General features: G+C 45.1%; 1 long non-coding RNA gene across 1 annotated transcript; it reads left to right on the plus strand.

Annotated features, from left to right (window-relative positions):
• Positions 1-5599: 5599 nt before the first annotated feature.
• Positions 5600-8214, plus strand: LOC116217392. The gene is made up of 3 exons (XR_004161873.1): positions 5600-5703; positions 6941-7020; positions 7717-8214. It is a non-coding gene; the product is annotated as an uncharacterized LOC116217392 (long non-coding RNA).
• The last annotated feature ends 3732 nt before the right edge of the window (positions 8215-11946 follow it).

Raw genomic sequence — 11946 nt, forward strand, 5'->3', positions numbered from 1 at the left:
GGTCCGGCCGCGCTGTGCGGGGCCGAGATGAAAACGGTGCTCGGGCTGAGCTCGTCACTGCAGCGCTTGGAGCTGCGTCGGCACCGTGAGCCTCCTGATGCGGAGGGAATTCCGATAGGTGCGGACTGAGCTCCATCGCCCACGGCTGTGCGCTGAGTCGGAGCTTTACGGCTGTGCGCCCATCGGGGCTGTGCGGCGCAGATAGCGGAGCGCGCAGAGCTGGGTGTTTAACATTTAAGTGCATGGAATAACTGTAAAGCAGCTGAATGTAGGGATGGAAATCAGCGCCCGAAGCCTGGGAGGGCAAGCAGAGGGAGAACGGTCACACAGAGACAAAAACAGTGTAATTATTATTGTTGGTTTGCTACATTAGCACTGTGGGATCCAGGGTGCCTCTTTCTACTCGGGTTCTCTTGTGTCCTAAATAAATCAGAGCAGGGAAGGAAATTCAGCTTTCATGCTGAGCTGCAGTGCCAGCCTCCCTGCGGCTCAGTGGCAGTCCTGAGCTGGACACTGGAGCCTTCCTTCCTTCACCAGACCTTCTGCATCCCTTCCTGTTTGTTTTTATAATACTTTTCTCACTGTCGTGTTTTGGGTCAGAAAGTGAAGAAGCAGCAGAATTTTCTTTTTCATTTCTATTTAAAAAAAAAAAAAAAATTACTTCAGAAATTTGGAAAGGGTTCTGCTCAGTTTGAAGCAAAACAAGAGATAGGTCAGAGAGCAAAATTATCATTCCAGACATGGGATGCACAGATGGATGGAGGATGGCTCCTCCTCTGCACAGAGGCTTTGGGTTGTGACCATTGCAGTCTGAGCAATTCATTCACCATCCCACCACTGTTTAGTTTAAACTTCTTTTTCATCTTTTCATTCATCAGTTTTCCTCTTTTCCTAAAATCCTTCTAACCAAGTTAACAGCGGAGACACCAATCTGCTAACTTCTTGGTGAACAGAGAGCTTTCCTATGGCCATTCCTGCTGATCCTAAAACAGGGGGGCACTTTTCCATGGTTTTCCCAGCACAAACCACCTGCTGACGTCTCTGGCATGTTTCAGATGTTTGTGTTCCCATCCAATAGGGACCAAACGGGATACCTGAGAATATCCAACAGAGGCAGCTTTTCTTCATGGCAGTTGCCAGCTGCATTATTCAAAACCCCTTACCACTGCATGACTTCCTGCACAAAAATGCAGTGTGCTGATAATATCCATTGCCTTTTTTCCTACCTTTGTCTCTACCATTATTATAATTCTGTCCTACGCTTTTTCCTCTGCTGAGCTTTCAGACACCTTCCTAATCAACATTAGACACGGTGGGAGAACGGGCCGTGCCGGTGTGGGCGATGTGTGTGCAGTGTGCGTGGTGTGCAGTCAGCTGCAAGGGTGTTGGCACAGCCCGAGCAGCAAATACAGCTCACTCTCTCTGGGAAAAACTATTCGATTTTTTATATAAATGTATTTATATTTATGTGCATATGTTTGTAGGTGGCAAATACTAATTTCCTTTATTCTGATTTTCTCACATTTACATCTGTCCCAGTGCCTTGTTCTGGGGCTGGGGCGGCTTTGCACAAGCCTTGCCTTTGAGATGCCACGGGGCAACACCATCCCGAGGAGAAACCGTGCTTCCAAAAGGTGCCACTGTCACTGCTCCTTGTCACAGGGCCATGATGTCACCTGCCTGCCAGCCAGTCACCTCTGTAAGGCTGTGGGCAGGTGTCTCCAGGTGCAGAGGGGTCAGCACTGGGCACACTGGGCTGAGCAGTCACACCACGGGCTGTCAGACCCCTCACCAGGTGTGCACCAGGAGCTTTTTGCAAGAACCTCATGCAGGTGGGAGCACAGCTGGCAGCACAGCCTGAGCCAGGCAGGGATGTGAGGATGTGAGCCCAGGGAGGTGCTGCCAGAGACCTGACATTGACCACCCCCGACTGTTAGCCCCTATTATTTGTAATGCTGCTAACAAATCTCACCTCTCCCTTTGATCTGTGTATGAGATTCTTTGTGTCTTTAACAGAGAAAGGCCATCTTGCCTCCCTCAAAGCCCTACTGGAGGCCAGCGGGTTAGTCCATGCTACAAGCACGGATAAAAGGGGAACAAGAAGAAAGAACAGGTCACGACGTGGCAGAGGTTGAGACGTTCAGCTTTAAACACTTTATGGGAAATTGTAAAACTTCTAAACATTTTAATAGATTAACTTCCCCTTTCAGTGGCATCAGTAAAACTGAATTATCGTCCTCACTTTTAACTGATGCCCAGACCCAAAACTCATCCATCAGGGATCATTTGGTGATAAAGCAATCAATCCTGCCGTGGTGCAGAGGGGACAAACTGTGCAAGATACCATCACCAAATATCCTTTCCACCCAAAGCATTCTGTGAGTCTTTGTCAATGAAAGTGCATTTGTCTAGCCTTATCTGCTGCAGTATACGTGGAATACAAAGGAAGAAAGTAAAACATGCACTTGATGTACATGTGCAGATGGCAGACGTGTTACCAACCCGAGGAGGACTGCCTTTCTGCCCGGAACTGAGCACAGCACCTGATAACCAACCACTGCACCACTTCCTCAGGCACCAAATTAACAGATGAAAGCAAACACAGCGCCGTCCTAAAAAGTGCTGCGACGTATGAGTCAGTGGGGGGAACAACCTTGGTGACTTCAGCCAGAATCTCTAACATATTGGTTGTCGTTTCATCAGCACAGCGTGCAAAAGACACTTCCCCTTTGCATTCGTGCTTTGGCTCCTCACCATTCACAGTATTGTTTATTGATGATTGCTTTTCTGGTATTTAAAGATTTCTGTATGTGTTGAAATTACAGATCCGAAAAAAATGGAAAAAGATTTGTAAAAATTTCCAATTATCATAATCAATAATTGGATTTTATTAAGGTATGTATAATGTGTACAACTGTGATTTGAAGAAATACATTTATCATTAGAAGAATCCCCACTTCAAGTCAGGAAGTGCCCATTTCCGCTGCAGAACAGATTTTTAGTGAATTGTGTTTGAAAGAAACACACAACTTAGTTCCTAAACAGAGGGGAATGTTTAATTTTCCTGCTAAATGCAATAACATTTCTATATGGTTTTGCTATAGGGTAAAAAAAAAAAATAGAATAAGTCTATTTCTCAGCCAGATGTGGACTTTATTACGGCTGAACTCATTGCATGTTTTGTGAATGGTGATGTGGATACTGGAGCCAAAGGAAACCTTTACCTATGGCTGCCTTAGGATTCCCATCAACAAACAGGTTTGGGCTAAATTAAGAGGTTCAGCATAGCAGAGTTCTTCAAAGGCTTTGTGGTTGCTCAACTCCAATTAAAGGTCTATTGAATTGGACACTTAATTCCCACTTGTGTCCATGAAAATCTTTCTTCTGTGACACAGTGTGTTACAGTTCTGTGCTGAGAAGCAGGTGCACAGGAATGTATGGGGAACACAATGCATGTACTTACTTTGAGGAATAAGGAAAATCATAGCTATTATATCAACTGCATTGTGTTTACAGCATTTAGCAAATAGCATCTCCATACAGAACTAGATAAAAACAAAGGGCTGTGCATGTGACCCATCACCCAAGTAGCCATATGATTTTATGACTACAAAAAATGTTGTAGATTTTGTGCAAAAGCAGTGGAATGTCTGTCTCTAAGCAGCTCATCCCGGGCTGACAGTGCAACACAGACCTGCTGGTGCCACAGAACTGAATATATTTTTAAGGGAATTAACAGGGGCAGCAACTGCAGTGGGGCTCAGAAGTGATGACAATAGGAAATTCTTCAGGGAAGATGGTCTGACTCTGCAGAAAGTTACTGACATATGTAGGACAGCAGAAACAGCCCAAGAGAAAACACAAATCCTATCTGAAGATCATGTGGCGAAATGTATCAGAAGGAATTACAGGAGATGAAAATGCAAAGGTTAAGCGCAGCACAGAATTGTCTGCCTCCTGCTGCAGAGAAAAGTGACATGGCACATGCACCTGGTCTGAAAGAAGCCAGCGGTGTCAGAACTGTAGGAGACATTCTAAGGGTCCAAACCTGATATCAGTCTGAAATTCTTGTGAGCTGAGGTGTCAGTCAGGCTGAAGTGAGCAGACCAAAACCCACCTGGAGGACTGGGTTTGGAGCTGGACAGCAAGCACTCCCAGCACCACATCACATGAGCTGAAGGACTGCAAGAAGCATTCCTTAAGGTTTCAATTTCCCTGGCTGGTGCAGGGCAAGCTGCAGTCTGTGCACCCAGGGCAGATGACAGCAACCCCAATAGAAACATCATTTGCAGCACCTGCTGGCCGCCGTCCCGCTCTGATGGTCCTTCTCTCGCTGAACACTTTTGGTGTCGGCTCCCACATCCTCCCAAGGGCTGCTGATAGGAAGCGGTGCGCTGTGACTGCGGCTCTTCCCAGTTCTCCCATCCTCACTGTGCTCGTGGGACGTTTCTGAAGATTGTTTCTTCAGTGGTTTTGAGTGGTTTTATTGAACCTGCAGATAAACTTTCTTTAAAGAGACTGCCTGGGCTCTTAGAACGGAGTGGTAATTATAAGGAAAATGAATTGCATCCTTGAGGTGTGACCCTGTTGAGCACCATTTGGTCAGCAGCAGTTTCAGATGCTAACAGCATGAATAAGTCAGGCTCGATGGCTGAAGGATGATTCCTCCAAGCTCCCAGTCCGGTTCTGGCCCTGGCAGCCGATCGCTCATTCAGTAGAGGACACTGAGCACCTCTTCTCTGCAGAGCAATACGAGGTGCAATTCCTAACGTGACTAATGGGTCACTGACTGGTACGGACCTCTGCCAGGAGTTTGTTAGCAATGGAAAGGAAGCTGGAGAGACAGAAGCTTACCCACTGACACAGAATATGGCATAATGTATTCATTCTGCCATTTGCAAATGGAAAGGCACAGACCTATAAGCAAACACATGAAAACCTCACAATTAACACAAATGCGGCAAAGAGAAGCACGCTGAGACAAGGAAGATGATTTCTCCATGAAATCAGCCAAGAGCCTGATCGTGGTGTTCCTTGGCTGCAGGTGCTCATCACCTGGGTGCAGCCTGGATACCACCCGCAGCATCGCTGAAACTTTGGAGCACAGGGCCTGTCCCCATCGTGCCGCTCCATGACTGCACTTTCTCCAAAAAACGAGACAGGAGGAAGATGAGGAGAAGCCTCAGAGCCTCCAGAGAGCCTGCAGGAGCATCCTATGGCCATAGGCTTGCTCCTGCCCTGCACCCTGCCAAGCACTCAGCCCATAGCCAGCCTGCTTGTTGTCAGCAGTGTGCAAGCAGTACCTGTACGCACAGGCTGTCATCACATCTTATTCCAATAGATCTTTCTGCAGAGATCTTGTTTCTCAAGTTCCCCTGGCCCCTGTACAGCTCTTCCTGAGATTGACCGTTCAATGTTTTTAACTGTATTAGAACTGACTTCTTGCCTCTGTGCATACAAACGATTGTAACTATCTCTGTTTATCACCAAGACAGATACATGCACTAATTAGATATTCCCTAATACACGCAACCAAATCCCAACTGTTTTGCAAGCCAGAGCCTCCATGGAGCTCCTCAGCATGGCGCTTCCCTGCAGGGAATGCTTCTGGAGCACTGCATCCTGCTGCCAGGATACCGTGATGCTGAGGGCACAAACAAATGAATGCTGGTCACGAAAAGCACAAATAAACACGCTGGTGAGGTGTGATAATTTCTAAGTATGAAATCAAGCTGTTGCATTGTCACAACTGAGAGGTGGAACCAAGGGCAGGAGGGCTCTGTGCACTGGTGTCCTCCACACTAACGACCGCTGTGCTGCGCTGGGCACAACGAGGCAGGAGGGCTCTGTGCACACTTCATTGCCATTTGTGTCTCTCTTGCAGCACAGCGGTGGTGGGGCTCTCTCTGGTTCCTTGGATGCGTGCAGGAACCCCCGAGAAATGGAAATGATTTGGGGGAACTGATCAAGATCAACAACTATTAATGGACATAAAGTGTGGAAATTTGCACAGCACCTTTGGGACAGTTTCTGTATGTTATTACTCACACTCAGCTCTACACTTCCGAAAGTACTTTGTTTCTATTTAATTACATGAGAGCCAACTTCTTCCAAGTGCTTCATGCGTCCCACCCCACTGTGATGGCACTGCAGAGCTCTGCTGGGAATCTGGCTCCAGGGGCACCTGCTGAGCACTTGCAAAATAGAGCTCGTTGAGATGTGGCAGGCTGATTCTGAAATGATATCTGGAAATCTGCTTGCAACATTGGTAATAACTCTCCATTTGCATACACAAAAGCTGACTTTTGGCATGAATATAATTTTCTTATTCCTTCCCTTTGAAATTCTGATCCAGATTGTCTAGACAAGTCATAACTCTCATTTGTGCTTAATGTTTTTTAATTTATTGTTTTACTTTGCTTTCTGATTAATTTGGAAACATCTCTTTCTTAGTGAAGATCTAGTGATAGGAGGTTGGAGTTTTATAGGCTTCCCTCCTAATCCCGCTGCCCTGGTCCTGCATATCCTTGAAGTCTGCTCTGAAGCTCAGCTCCATAAACCTAATCCTACTTACTGGCGTGCACTTTCAGACCTACAGTTCATCCAAACACAAACTGGTGTGCATCTGCTTTCTACTTCTCCTTATACTTTTCAATAGTAGCACTGCAAGTGTTAAGGAGGTGAACCCCGCAGAGCTAAAAAACATTTAACCACGCCGTGTATTTGCTGAGCAAAGATAACACGGCAAGGCACCCAGGCACCTCCAGAGGGGTCTGCCTCTCGCTTCCTCTCTCTCTTTCTTACTCAAAATACAGCTTTTACAAATATGACATCTTAAAATTAAAATGTTTGTTCTGAAAGTAATAGCCAAGATCATAGAATATTTATGTGATCATTAATATTTGAATTTTGAATAATGCATACTTCTATATTTCCACAGAAGAATGCGGTGTGCGTCGTGCACCGAAGTCACACTGTAACAGGAACAGAAGCAGCTGTGTTTGCATTGCCCACTCACAGGTATGTAATATCAGATTATGCTGTTAATTCCCTTTGTCTCCTGGAAGTATCCGTGTCAGACTTTCATTGCTTGCACACACAGGAGGTCCACATTCATAACAGGCAATTTCAAATGCAAAGAAGTTCTGTGCACTTTGCTGTTAATTCTGTAGCATTGCCAGTGCTGCTTTTGTAATTCACTCTATTTCATTTGTGGCTAATTGTGCCTGCTTCTTCCCAAAAGTTTTGTCTCTGGGAAATCTAAGCCACATCTTCCCTCTACATCTGTGTGCAAGGACATACGGCTGCATATCAAATAGCACTGCCATGCTCTGCCATTCACCATCACTCTTCAGGATGCTGATGAATGTGCTGACAGACAAAGGCTAATTGGCAGACTGTACGGAGTCAGTTTTTGATGACACAGTAGAAATAATAGGAGATGGAGCAGGTAACAAAGAAAGTTTAGAGGGAATAATAATAGAGAGATAGACAGAGAGCATTTCATGCAAAGAGAGTACACAGGCTGAAATACAGCAGGAGGGAACTGCAGGGCCCCAGAAATGCACACACAAAAAAAAAAAGGAAGCAGGTAAAGGAGAGCTAACTCTGCATTTAGTGCTGCTACAGCAGAGAAGGAAAAATACTCTAATATGAAGGTAGATTTGCAGCTGAACTTTCAAAACTGTGATCTGGTTCACTGCAATGTTTGGTTAGGGTTCCTGAGCCAACAGAGCAAACCTGAACCCATCCTCCTGAATGCCTGGACTTGCTGTGCCTTTCATATTCCATCCTTCAGGACCGATAGGCAGTGGTTCCACCTGATTTTCAACTTGAGAGTTGGGTGCACACAGTTGTTACGAATGCAAGTGCGGGGCATTCATTGGCAAGGCAATAAATTCATTGGCAAGCATAATGACAGTGGTGTTTCTTGTAAGGCCACTTGTGAGTGGGCCCTTCATGGAGGCTGTGGGGATGCAGTCCCACCTGCACGTGCCGAGGCCTGGAGCTGTCTGTTGGCGTGGTTCCTCTGGCACCAGCTCCAGGATGGGGGGCTGGAGCACAGCTGCCACACAAACACCTGAGGGAGGAATCTGATGTGAGCTCCACTCAAGAAAGACGTTGCAAAGCAAAACAAAGCCACTAAGTTGTCCACAGACAGTTCTTTGCAGCTGATCGGTAGAGGATTTCCTATGTTTAACTCCAATTAAAAGAAGATTGGCAATCTCTAGTGCATCCTCCCATTAGAAGTCTTGCGTATATTTCCAAAGCTGAATTTTGAGCCTTAGAAAATGAGTCTGAAATATTGGCTAACATCAATCACTGCTTTTCCACTCCTCTAAAGCTGAGGATATGTGCTGTTGTACACGTAAGTGCCTACCAGCAGAATCATGGGAGGGTTTACCTGCTCGGTCAGCTAGTGGGTGTAGCTGGCTGAAGAAGAACATGTGCGCTTCAATCAGTTGAGCCTGTAGCTGAAACCTTTTGCCTCGGTTTTTAAAGGGAGCCAGAGTGCTTGGCTGCTCCTTCCCCAGCATAATCCCACTGAGCCCGGCAGGCTGCGGCCAGACAACGTGTCTGCACTGCTGACGGCGAGCTTCCATCAGGGATTTAGACATCTCCCCGATCTAAATTCTGCTTGTAAATAACTGCAGGTGAAATATGCACCCATAATTATTGTTTTCCTCACAAGAATGTTGGCATTTGATCCTTCCCTTTCCATTTTTTCCTTCGCTATAAAGCAGAAACATGAAAAATATACCATCGCACCCCGCTCCGTGTGCAGAGACGTTTCACCCTTTAAGCCTCAAAAGGAATATCATGCCTAAGAAAATGACCTAATTACTGTGTGTGCGTTCAGCGTGTCCCAGGTCAGTGTGCAGATATATGCATAAAGGCAATAGCAGCTTTGGGAAATAACCTTCTTGATTATAAAACAGCCATATACATGTTCTCCTGTGTGTAAATGTGTGCTGCTGACCGAAATATAATCACACGGCCTTGCTGATCGAGTACTGCAATGGATGGGGAACGTGTGTGTGTGTGTGAAGGAGTTTGGTAAGCTATTTGTCTCCTAAATCACAGACAGCATCAAGTCGGTGCGAGTTAGCCTCTTAAAATCTGACCTTCGTGTTGCCTGTAATTGTCCTTAAGTTGGGCCATTTGTTGGAGAGCATAACGCTCTCCCATAAAGACAACCCGTGCACTTGCTTTTATTTTGCCAGTGTCCATAATTTGGGGAGTTATTGTTAGAACTGAGCATTTGCTGTTGGTGGAGGTAGCTGAGGAGTCGTGTCTTTTTCTCCTCTCTTGGCACATGAATCGGCGTTCTAAAAATTCACCGTAGCAATCACAAAATGCTGCTGCAAAGAATGACTTGATAAAACCTTTTGAGATTTCAGCCTACCTCGTCCCTTTGTTTCATAACTAGGAGGAGTATAATGAATGCAAAAACTCAGTGAATAGAGCTCAGCAGGGCCTACTTTTTTCTCATGACTCCTGTGATTATAATAATTTGATTTTATAGGTGTCTATCCTAAGACCCCAGCTAGGGAGCAATCTTTACTGAGTCATGAACTTTCACATCATTAAATCTCTCCACATTTATTTTAAACATATCAAAAGTGTCAAATAACTTTAGATGTACTAAATTTTATTTGCATTGGGTGAAATGAAGTTCAGCCACGTGGGAAAAGAAATGGAATCTTTTCCTGAGCGCTCAGGAAGGCGGTTCTGCTCTCGGATCTGTGCCATTCGCCCCACAGGGCGGCACAGCACGTCTCCCATAGAGGCCAGGACACATGTTTACAAGGACGGGAACCTGAGTAATTTCCTACCCGTCTGAAGGGAATATTAAGCTCTTCTGTCAGTGGGAGGCGTATTATTTATGTTCCTTTTTTTTTTTATTATTGTTGTTGTTGTTGATTTCAAAAAATATTTCTTTGTTGGTTCAACGCTGACTCCCGATAGAAAGTGATGAAATGCCCAATATGTTAAAAAAACTTATCACTAAATCAGAAGCAGAACTATAAATTTTGGCTTTTGAAACCAAACTGACTGTTGAGGATCATTTTGCTCCTGAAATATTACAGCAGTGATCAATTTGCTGTAAAATTAAGCAGTTTAGCTCTGCAATCTATAGATGGAAAACATGTTGTTCTTGAGCAAAGTTTATGCCCTGCCCAAGGGATAAATTAAACTTTATGGGTAAGACATGCATTATTATATGCTTATCTGTTTAACATATCATTCTTTTCCACATCAGTATTATAAATATTTTTAATCATGCATTTGATCTCTTGTGCATACAGTGACATGGTAATTCCCCCTTCCCCCCTCAGAAAATATGACCATACAAAGTTAATTCATCATAGAACAGGGGAGAATATTCTAATCTTCCCGAGAAATATGCTGAAGATGGAGGCAGAGGCACTTAAAATTGGGGCTACTTTGCAATCATTGAGTGGAATTCAGCTTTCCTGAAGGAAGGGTGTAGGTACGTTACCCATCTTTAGTGTGGTTGTTACTACTGAGGATTTCTAAGTCTCTAATCAGAACCACGGACTGTGATCTGAGACAGTTCACTTTAGAAGTCTGGGAAAGCAGTTGACTATACATCTTTACAACTTTGTGACTGGTTTTGTACATTGCTGCTGGTTTCCTTTGAAAGGTATGGACTGGAATCAAAGCTCTTGTGGCAGCTGCCAGGTGCCTTCCAACCACGGGCTGGGACTGTCAGTCATCTTCATATTTATTTTTTCTTCTTCCGTTAAAAGATAAAGCGGACAGGCTCAAACCCCATTAACTAATTAATTCATCTGGCCAGTTTGAATGGGAAGAGTAAACAGCAAGGACATCTCAGTGTAGCTATCTATCGCACACCAGTCGCCTTCAGCATCTGTCACGATGCTGCCATTGTGAATGCTCCATGTCATGTTGTTCTGTGTGGAATCTCCCCCAGATGCAATTCCGAGCTGAGTTACATGAGATTCAACTAATTTCATTGGGAACTGTACGACTCCTTCACAGAGCTTTGCAAATCTCAAGCATGGGTCCTTGTAGTGTTGTCTTCATGGCTGGCAGTCCTTCTCTGCCCTTACCGCCGCTTGTTTCCTTTCAGTCTCACATATCATCAGTTTTCTACCTTTTGCTGCATGCGTACCACTGACACTGTTTCCAGTCCTCTCAGTCTGCTCTTGTTTCTTATGTTTTATTTTCAGTAGCATGTGCTGCCATGTTTTTTCTTATCCAACATGAGTGCTTTAAACACATACATCTTAGCCCACAGTTTAGTCCATCTATAATATGTTCCCATGTGAATAAACTTTTTTTTCCATTTAAGGCAAATATCTTAATTTTAAAAAAGGGAGGAAAAAGACGAGGGATGGGGAGGGTGGGCAATGCACCTTCCTTCAGGGTGAGATCCATCCCATTGTGGAGGAGGTGGGCGATGCGCTGCAGGGGACAGGTTGCCTCATCAGGAAGATGAGCGTGGTGGGGATGAGCTGCTGTCCTCACTGTGGCACAGTGGGGATTCATCAGTTGATGTTATGCAGCCCCTGGAAGTTGTGAAGAGCCACGCAAGTGCTGAATGTTACTCTTGCTTCATCCAACTGCTTTATGCTCAGAAGAGCCACTATGAGGAGCAGTGCAAACGTGTCCCTTCTTATCGGCGTTCTCAGTCACCGTGAGGGATTTCTGCACTGTTTGTACTTCTCAGAGCACTGCTGAGATGGAATCGCCGTGGCTGTACAGATGGGCTGCCTCCCCCGGCTGCCTGGTAAACTTTAATCCCATTTGTATAAAATCTCTTCTTAAATACAACTCTCCAGGGCAGGCACTGTCTGTGTGATCTGTGTTCGTAAAGCTCAGCAGCGTCCTGATTTGTGCCTCGGTGTCCTGGATGCTGGCACACAGAAATAAAGCAACAATATATAAAAATGTTAC

Source organism: Meleagris gallopavo, chromosome 22 (genome assembly GCF_000146605.3).
Source record: "Meleagris gallopavo isolate NT-WF06-2002-E0010 breed Aviagen turkey brand Nicholas breeding stock chromosome 22, Turkey_5.1, whole genome shotgun sequence".
Taxonomy (NCBI): Eukaryota; Metazoa; Chordata; class Aves; order Galliformes; family Phasianidae; genus Meleagris; species Meleagris gallopavo.